Genomic DNA, 10,000 nt, shown 5'->3' with positions numbered 1-10,000 from the left:
AAGTAAAGGGTGGAGAGGTATCTTGATACACTCTTTTTGAAGGAAGTCAAGTCATAGGCAGGAGGAAATGCAGACGAAGAAAGGCAGTTCCAGAGCTTACCAGTGTAAGGGATGAAAGAGTGAAGATGCTGGTTAACTCTTGCATAAAGGGTCTGGACAGTATAGGGATGAGCTAGAGTAGAAAGTCGAGTGAAGTGGGGTCGCGGGAAGGGGGTAGGCATGCTGTCCAAGAAAGCTATGTGAGTGGAGCCCTCCACACGTAAAGCCCCAAATATACTGCCGAATTTTGGTTCACGAATGTGCGCGAATATGCGAGTCATCCTGTGTCTTGGACAAGTTCGGTATCTTTCTTGATTGTTCTTGGTCGTTCGGGGACATGTCTGCGTCCACCGCGCGACATTTGACAGTTGGTCACGACCGCCACGAAAGTTTCATGTTCCATGAAAAATTCGTGGCCGTTCGCCGAAAGTGCACGAATGCAAAATGGACGCCTCATTGTCGCCGACATGTCCCAGACAATTCGGCGTCCAATTCGCGGTGTTCAGCGAATTGTCGCCGAATTTTGACCGGTGAAATTTTAATTTTGTTGGTGAATTTGTTGCCGACATGTCGCCGACTATTCGGGGACATGTCTCCGACATGTTGCCGAATGGTCAAGACTATTCGGGGACATGTCTCCGAATATTCGGCGAACATTCGGCGAATTAATCATGACACGGCAATCGGGTCAAGGTGGGAGGTGCACATGGGGGTCTAACTATCTATCTATCTCTCTCTCTCTCTCTCTCTCTCTCTCTCTCTCTCTCTCTCTCTCTCTCTCTCTCTCTCTCTCTCTCTCTCTCTCTCTCTCTCTCTCTCTCTCTCTCTCTCTCTCTCTCTCTCTCTCTCTCTCTCTCTCTCTCTCTCTCTCTCTCTCTCTCTCTCTCTCTCTCTCTCTCTCTCTCTCTATATATATATATATATATATATATATATATATATATATATATATATATGTGTGTGTGTGTGTGTGGAACAAAATAATATAATAATAAATAGTAAACAAGAAAATATGAAAACAATAAGAATCATGAATTTCTAAGATAGGTATGAGACTAACATTTTTATTTATTTCATAATTTATTTATTATTCATTTATTTTTAATATCATTATTCTGCCATTATTTACTCTTCGTTCTATTTTTTACTTATTCAAATTTATTTATTCTTTCAGCTAATGGTTTGTTTTTTTAATATTACGCAAACATTCATTCATTCCCAAATATTTGTAGGAGGGCGAAACAAAAACAAGTCACACTTATACATTTTATTACACATACTATCATACATATTACCACACATTATCACACACAGTATTTACTCGCACACAATTCTGTCCTGCCAGGCCACTGCTCCCCGGGTGTTGAAGTAGTCCATGAGGTAGGCGCGGATATTCTTGGGGTCCACCATAGCTCTTGGGTTCCGCAGAGGGTCGAGTGAGACGAGTTGATCGCCTTCTTGCCATTCCCCTGGAACAAGTTGCGAGAGACGAGGTGGGATCTTCAGCTGCCGGTGAAGAAGTGTGCTGCACCCTGGATTCCCGTGCTTTTATATGCCACATGGGCATCAGATGATCAGCTGTCAGAAATCTTGGCACTGTCGAAGAATTGTCCCCGACATATCGCTGACACTTCGGGGACATACGAAGACAATTCGGAGACTTGTCGCCAATTATTCAGCGACAAAAAAAAACTTTAAAATTTCAGATTTTGATCTCGGCGACATGGACTCCGAATAGTCGGCGACATGTCTCTGAATTGTCTCCGAATTGTCTTGAGCATTCGCCGACATGTCGCCGAATTGGTTACGAACTATAAGAATATTGGTCATGTCGGCGAACCGGTCGCCGAGTTTTTTCACGAACTGATTCGGCGACAAGTTCGTGGCCAAAATTTGGCAGTGTATTTGGGGCTTAAGATGCTTACTCCATACGAGGGCGGACAAGACCCCTGTATATAGATAGCAGCTGTGCGTGGGAGAAGAACTGGCGGAGACGATACAGAACGCCCAACTTCGAGAAAACTTATTTAGCGAGAAAAGAGATATGAAGTTTCCAGTTAAGATTTTGGGTTCAATATAGACCGAGGATGTTTAGTGTTGAAGAAGGTGACAGCTGAGTGTTGTTGAAGAATAGGGGATAGGTGTTTGGAAGATTGTGTCGAGTGTTGCAGTGTTGCATCTCTCTTGTATCGATGTTTTCATGCTGACTGATCTTCTGAACTTGGAAACTGCGTGCCTCCCCCCTCCCACGGCCCTGTTGCATGCGATTTTCTGCTCTTGCTCATCCCTATACTGCCCAAATCCTTTATGTAAGATTTAACCAGCATCTTCATTCTCTTATCCCTTCCGCTGGTAAACTCTGGAACAGCCTTCCCTCGTTTGTATTATCTCCTGCCTATGCCTTGAACTCTTTAAAGAGGACCGTATCAAGACACCACTCCACGTGAAATTGACCTCTTACTGACCTCTCGTTCTGTTTTTTTTTTTTTAGCAGTGTCTAGCGAGCCTTTTGTTGTTTTTGTTTTTGTTTATTGCCCTTCAGCTGCTTCCCATGCTGTAAAAAGACCCCTAAACTAGCCTAACCCAACCCAAGGGACGTGTGAAGAGGCGAGGTGACGATGAAGCAGAGAGAGATCTGGAAAGATATTTATGGGACGTGACGTGTTGAGAGCGAGGAGGCGATCAGGCAGAGACAACTTTAGACCTTTCCTCTTCCACCTCCACCTTCACCTCGTTTCTCTATCTTTCTATCTTCTTTTTCTTTTCATTCTTCTTCTTCTTCTTCTTCTTCTTCTTCTTCTTCTTCTTCTTCTTCTTCTTCTTCTTCTCCTTCTTCTTCCTCTTCTTCTTCTGTAGTGACACGACTAGCCTGATAGGTGAGCCTCCCATAACTCCCTCTGCCAGGGGGGTACCTCTTTGGCCGACTGGTAAAGGAGTGTCTCTCCCGTTACGCTGGTCGCGGGTTCGATCCCCGGCGCCAGCAAACCTGTCCTTGTCTGGATTAATTTCTCGTGTCTTTCATTACACGCAGTGGCCGTGTGGGAGTAGAGAAAAGAGAAAATTCTGGCATTTTACTTCTTTTTCTTCTTCTTCTTCTTCTTCTTCTTCCCCCACTTCTTCGTTTTCTGCTTCCTTGTTCTCTTCATTGACTATCATCATCACCATCTCCTCCTCTTCCTCCTCCTCCTTTTAGTCTTTCCGCCACTTATCTCCTTTCTTCTTATCTTCCTCTGCTTGCCTTTTCTCTCACCTTTTTTCTCTCAACTTCTCTTTAACCCATTCAGTCTCTCCCCACCTCCCACCCCTCCTCCTCCTCCTCCTTTTCTTCTCTTCTTCACTTATTTTTTTCTTTCTTCTCTTTCTCCTCTTTCTTTTAAGAACATTAGAACGTAAGGAGTCTGCAAGAGGCCGGTTAGCCCTACAAGGCAGCTCCTGTGAATCTAACCCCACCTAATATCACTGTCTATGAATTTATATACGTAATCTATTTTTGAGTGTTACATTTGTATTGCGCTCACCACATGACTGCCCAGCCTGCTCCACTCATCTACCAATCGGTTAGTGAACCAATTTTTTTGCCGAAATCCCTGTTGAATCTGAATTCATTCAGTTTAAACCCATTACTACGTGTCCTAACCGGTTCTCCTACCGTCAGAAACCTATTTATCCCCCTTATCAAAGCACTTCACCCATCTATAAACCTCGATCAAGTTTTCTCGCTCCCCTCGCATTTCCAGAGAGTGTAGGCTTAATTGTTTGAGTGTCCCCTTGTATGGAAAGGTTCTTAGCCCGTGAATCATCTTTGTCATCCTTCCTGTACCGATTCTAGCATTTTGATATCCATTCTATAGTAAGGTGACCAGGACTGAACAGCATAATCCAGATGAGGTCTAACTAATGCTAAATATAGCTTGACGATGACTTCGGGGCTTCTGTTGCTTACGCTCCTTGAAATGAATCCCAGTACCCTGTTTCCTCGATTTTTAGCCTGAATGATCTATGCCCTTGGACGGAGATCAGAGCTCACTAAGACTTAAATCCCTCTCGCACCCAAACTTTCGTCTCTTCATCCTCTTCCCCCTTGGTTACCTTCTTTTTCCTCCTCCTCCTCCTCCTCCTCCACAAAGTCGTCTAATAGCGCACATTTTACTCTCGTCGTCCGCCGCGATCAGCTTGCCTCCGCCGCTAACTTGTAACGTCCGCTTAATATTTCTTAAGCCCCGCCCGGCAAGTTAGCCTGCCACCAATTACCCCCGCTCTCTCTCTCTCTCTCTCTCTCTCTCTCTCTCTCTCTCTCTCTCTCTCTCTCTCTCTCTCTCTCTCTCTCTCTCTCTCTCTCTCTCTCTCTCTCTCTCTCTCTCTCTCTCTCTCTCTCTCTCTCTCTCTCTCTATCTCTCTCTCTCTCTCTCTCTCTCTCTCTCTCTCTCTCTCTCTCTCTCTCTCTCTCTCTCTCTCTCTCTCTCTCTCTCTCTCTCTCTCTCTCTCTCTCCCTCTCTCTCTCTCTCTCTCTCTCTCTCTCTCTCTCTCTCTCTCTCTCTCTCTCTCTCTCTCTCTCTCTCTCTCTCTCTATATATATATATATATATATATATATATATATATATATATATATGCGATTTTGACCTGGGGGTCAAAATCGCGTCAAACCTCAAATTCTCACATCAATGCATCGATGCAGCAAATAAAGCGAACAGAATGTACGGCTTCATTAAAAGAAACTTTTTATTCAAGAATAAAGATGTAATACTTCCGCTCTACAATAGTTTAGTCAGACCCCACTTGGAATATGCGGTACAGTTTTGGTCTCCTCACCATGCAAAGGACATTGCTAAATTAGAAGGTGTTCAGCGTCGGGCTACAAAAATGATCCCTTCCTTGCGCAACAAATCCTACGAAGAGAGGCTTTCCACCCTTAACATGTTTTCTCTTGAGAATCGTCGCCTCCGAGGAAAACTGATCGAATGTTTTAAAATACTTAATGGTTTCACGAATGTAGACAAAACAAAATTGTTTATGATCGATGACACTTTGCGAACGAGGAACAATGGCATAAAAGTCAAATGTAGACAAGTAAATTCAGACTGCACCAAATTTTTCTTCACCAACGTTGTAGTGCGCGAATGGAATAAGCTCCCATCGTCAGTGGTCCAATGTAACACGATTGACTCCTTTAAAAACAAGCTCGACCATCACTTCCTTGAACTTAATATTAAAAAAGCAACGTTTTGGAGCCATCTGATTAATGTGGATTCACTTAGGTTTAAGGACAGACCACCTAGTCTGGACCCTGGGGTCTGTGTGGTCTGTTTTTCTATGTAATTCTTTTTTTTCTCTCTCTCTCTCTCTCTCTCTCTCTCTCTCTCTCTCTCTCTCTCTCTCTCTCTCTCTCTCTCTCTCTCTCTCTCTCTCTCTCTCTCTCTCTCCTCTCTCTCTCTCTCTCTCTCTCTCTCTCTCTCTCTCTCTCTCTCTCTCTCTCTCTCTCTCTCTCTCTCTCTCTCTCTCTCTCTCTCTCTCTCTCTCTCTCTCTCTCTCTCTCTCTCTCTCTCTCTCTCTCTCTCTCCCGGCATTTTAACTTTTATCATCAGCGTCGCTTTCTCCTTCCTTCTCTATTTGATGTTTTTGGCTCCAGGAAGTTTTTAGGAAATTTAAGACGCCGATTCACACGACTCTTTTGGGTGAAGCGGCGCGGCGGCCCTTTCGGAAGACGTCTGTTTCTGCGTCTGTTTCGTCTGTTGTCCCTTGCGGCTGTTTCGTGTTTAGTCTGTTTCGCCTGTTGTATGTTTGGTATCATTCCTCTGTTTCCTCTGTTTCATTGCGTTTCGTCTTTCCATCCTTCGTTTCGTTGGTGTTCGTTGTTATTATTATTCTACGCCAAACTGGAGTCCGTATTAGACCAGTGCCCTCCTCCGGACACACTCATTGTCCTGGGCGACTTCAGTGCTACTACTGGCACTGACAGGGTTGGCTACGAGCTATGCGTTGGTCCCCATGGTTCTGGTATCAGGAAAATCAACATTTCTCTCCTAAATTTTGCAATATCCAGAAGCTTGAGAATTGCGGGTTCCTGGTACCAGAAACCAGAGCTGCACCACTCGACTTGGTATAGCGATGCTAGAGGGGCAGTTAAGGAGATTTACCACATCCTCGTAAGTACTCGTTGGACGATCCTTCAGAACTGGAGAGTTTACCGAAGTGCGGAGTATTTTTCAACTGACCATAGACTTGTTATATCACTCAAGCTTCATATCAGGTCAAAAATAATATTTATTTTTTACATGCGGTTTATAGCGCCGGTAGGCTAATACATTTGGGCCTGATGGTCGGCCCGAGCCCGTCATGGCGCAGACAATTGTTTATAGTGGCGCCATTATTATTGGCTCATTCTGCCCCCTGGAGCTCATTCTTGATTTCGCTTGCGTTGTACAGCTTCTTCTTTAGTCCATCTCGAGAGGCTGAAGGACCTGGCACGTGCTCAGGAGTATGGAGTGACAGTCTCAAATTGGTTCGACGTGCTCAGCACCCTGGAGGACCCTGTAGAACTGTGGGATACCTTCAAACGTGAGACTCAGCAAGCTGCCAAGGAGTGCACTGGAGAGCGCCCGAGATCTAGGAGCGTATTAAGAGAATGTAGCCAACAGCTAGAATTACCTATAACGTTAAAGTTCAAAAGGTCATTAGCACAGGCAAGCGTGCCTCTTGCGTGGAAAAGAGCAAATGTTACCCCGATCTTTAAAAAGGAGATAAGAAACAAGCCAGTAATTATCGTCCTATCAGCCTTACGTCTGTCCTAATTAAACTATTCGAAAAAATAATCAGGGATAAAGTGATCACGTTCCTCGAAACAAATGATTTGATAACTGATAATCAGCACGGATTTCGTAGTAACCGATCTTGCCTCACCAACTTATTAACTTTCTTCAATGACGTATACTCCAGCTGGGACGCCCGAGCCCCATATGACATAATTTACCTAGACTTTCAGAAAACCTTCGATAAAGTTCCCCACGTTAGGCTTATTTCAAAACTGCTTTCCCGCGGTGTAAGTGACCATCTGTGCGCGTGGATTCATGACTGGCTCACAGATAGACAAACAGCGTGTAGTTCTCAATGGTGAAGCATCCGATTGTCAACCCGTAACCAGTGGCGTGCCACAAGGATCGGTCCTGGGGCCAACACTATTCATTATTTACGTGAACGATTTAGAGACTGATATACTATCAAAAGTAGCCAAATTCGCCAATGACACCAAATTAGGAGGTACGGTAACGAACAGTAAAAATTGCGAGGATATTTAATCAGATTTAACAAGACTTACCGATTGGAGCGACAAGTGGCAAATGTGTTTCAACTTATATAAATGTAAAGTAATGCACATAGGTGAAAAGATCCCTAACTTTAAATATCAGATTCAAGGACATGAGCTCAGCGAAGTAAAACAAGAAAAAGATCTTGGTGTAACTATCAGTAACACTCTCAAAATGAGTGATCAATGTTCTGCGGCGAGTAAAAAAAGCCAATATGATGTTAGAATTAATATCAAGAAACTTTGATTATAAATCACCCGAGCTTATGAAGAGATTATATTCAGCATTTGTAACACCACATCTAGAATACGCTGTCCAGTTCTGGTCACCGAATTATATCAAAGATCAAGTTTTGCTAGAAAAGATACAGAGACAAGCAACCAAAGAAATTCCAGCGTTCCGTAACTTGCCGTATGACGAGCTTTTAAAGCGTTTAGATATGTTTTCCTCAAAAAAGCGAAGGGTAAGAGGGGACTTAATCGAAGTGTTCAAATCCTTAATAGATTCGAAAACATTAACCCAGAAAGTCTATTTCAGAGAGACCCCAACACAATAACACCCAGCAACGGTATGAAGTTAAAGGGAAACCGATGTAACACATTGGCGTTCAGAAGTTATTTCAGTAATAGAGTCGTCGATCACTGGAATAGACTCCCACCGTCAGTAGTTAGCGCACAGAGTATCAATAGCTTCAAGTCATCATTAGATAAGTACTTAAGGGATATAAGATTTTACTGACCCTTTTCGTACGTTTCAGGCACATTAGAGCACGGCGCCAACCTGACGACTTAATAATTTCCCTCACAGCTTAGGTCACCAGTAACGTAAGTTAAGGGTAGTAATTTCCTCTTATATCTCTCTCTACTGTAAAATTTCCATGTCCCTTCCTTAAAGACACATGGTGTTCACTTCTAACTATTTCCTGCCGGCACGTTGCCGGAGGGAGAGGTGGGTGGGGAGGAGCCTTCATCTTTTCTGTCCTGTCCTACCACACGTAGATTACTAGTAGTAGCGGTAGTAAACAGACACCCTCGCCATAGACCGCCAAGTCTTCTGGTGTTTGTTCTTCCTATGTATTCCTATGTATTCCTCCTCCTCCTCCTCCTTCTCCTCCTCCTCCTTCTCCTCCTCCTCCTCCCATCATCATCATCATCTCGTTTCTCTCGTTCTCTCCCCGTCTTTCTAATCTGATCTTGCATTTCGACACTTGTTATCATCTTTTCCTCCTCGTTTTTTTCTCCTTTTCCTTCTATCTTTGTAGTCTTATCTTGTATTTCAACATTGTAAATCACCTCATCTTACCTCCCCGCCTTTCCCTTCTCTCTTCATCGTCAACGGCGCATCATTGTCCCTGAAGCGCCACACACACACACACACACACACACACACACACACACACACACACACACACACACACACACACACAGACACACACACACACACACGGTCGGTCGTCCTGCCCTGGAGATGTCCTTTCAGACTTTTTATCACTCGTGTTGTCACCGAGCTCCTTATTCATTCCCTTCATTCCTTCTTTCTTCTTATTCTCTCTCTCTCTCTCTCTCTCTCTCTCTCTCTCTCTCTCTCTCTCTCTCTCTCTCTCTCTCTCTCTCTCTCTCTCTCTCTCTCTCTCTCTCTCTCTCTTTATCTATCTATCTATCCATCTGTATGTGTTTGTGTATGAGAGAGAGAGAGCCGTAGTGCAGTGTTGTTCTGTCATTTATTTATTCAGTGCTGTTTGTGACTTAAGCATCAAAGGGAGAGTGAAGGGGAGGGGGGGGGAAGCGGAGGGAAGGAGGAGGAGGAGGAGGAGGGGGAGGGGGAAGAGGAGGAGGAGAGGGAGGTAGTAGTGGTGGTGGTGGAGGTGGTGATGTTATTGTTGTTGTTGTTGTTGTTGTTGCCGATGGTGGTGGTGGTGATGGTTGTGGTGGGTTACTGTATGTTTTTGTTGTTGTTGTTGTTGGTGGTGGTGATTGTGGTGGTGGTGGTTGTGATGGTGGGTTACTGTATGTTTTTGTTGTTGTTGTTGGTGGTGGTGGTGGTGATTGTGGTGGTGGTGGTTGTGATGGTGGGTTACTGTATGTTTTTGTTGTTGTTGTTGGTGGTGGTGGTGATTGTGGTGGTGGTGGTTGTGATGGTGGGTTACTGTATGTTTTTGTTGTTGTTGTTGGTGGTGGTGGTGATTGTGGTGGTGGTGGTTGTGATGGTGGGTTACTGTATGTTTTTGTTGTTGTTGTTGGTGGTGGTGGTGATTGTGGTGGTGGTTCTGGCGGGTTACTGTATGTTTTTGTTGTTGATGTTGTTGGTGGTGGTGGTGGGTTACTGTATGTTTTTGTTGTTGTTGTTGGTGGTGGTGGTGGTGGTGGTTCTGGCGGGTTACTGTATGTTGTTGTTGCCGATGGTGGTGGTGGTGGTGGTGGTGGTTGTGTCGGCTGAACTCTCTATCATAATTAATTCCTTTCGTCACTGGTTGTCGCGTTTTATTTTTTTCCGCTAGAGTTGAGACTTGACCTGCATAATTTTGTCAGTGAATTAGCAGTACCGTGACAGTGTATTAGTGGTACCATGACGGTGTATTAGCGGTACCATGACAGTGTATTAGTGGTACCATGAGTGTATTAGCTGTACCATGACATTGTATTAGCGGTACCATGACA

The 10,000-nt window shown here is 44.3% G+C and overlaps 1 protein-coding gene across 1 annotated transcript in view; it reads right to left on the bottom strand.

The window, feature by feature from the left end:
- Positions 1–10,000, bottom strand: part of LOC126997116 (uncharacterized) — a 156,214-nt gene that overhangs the window by 2,923 nt on the left and 143,291 nt on the right. The window lies entirely within an intron of this gene.

The sequence above is a fragment of the Eriocheir sinensis genome, chromosome 11 (assembly GCF_024679095.1).
Source record: "Eriocheir sinensis breed Jianghai 21 chromosome 11, ASM2467909v1, whole genome shotgun sequence".
In the NCBI taxonomy this organism is placed as follows: Eukaryota; Metazoa; Arthropoda; class Malacostraca; order Decapoda; family Varunidae; genus Eriocheir; species Eriocheir sinensis.
This window is presented reverse-complemented; position numbering and strand designations above follow the sequence as displayed.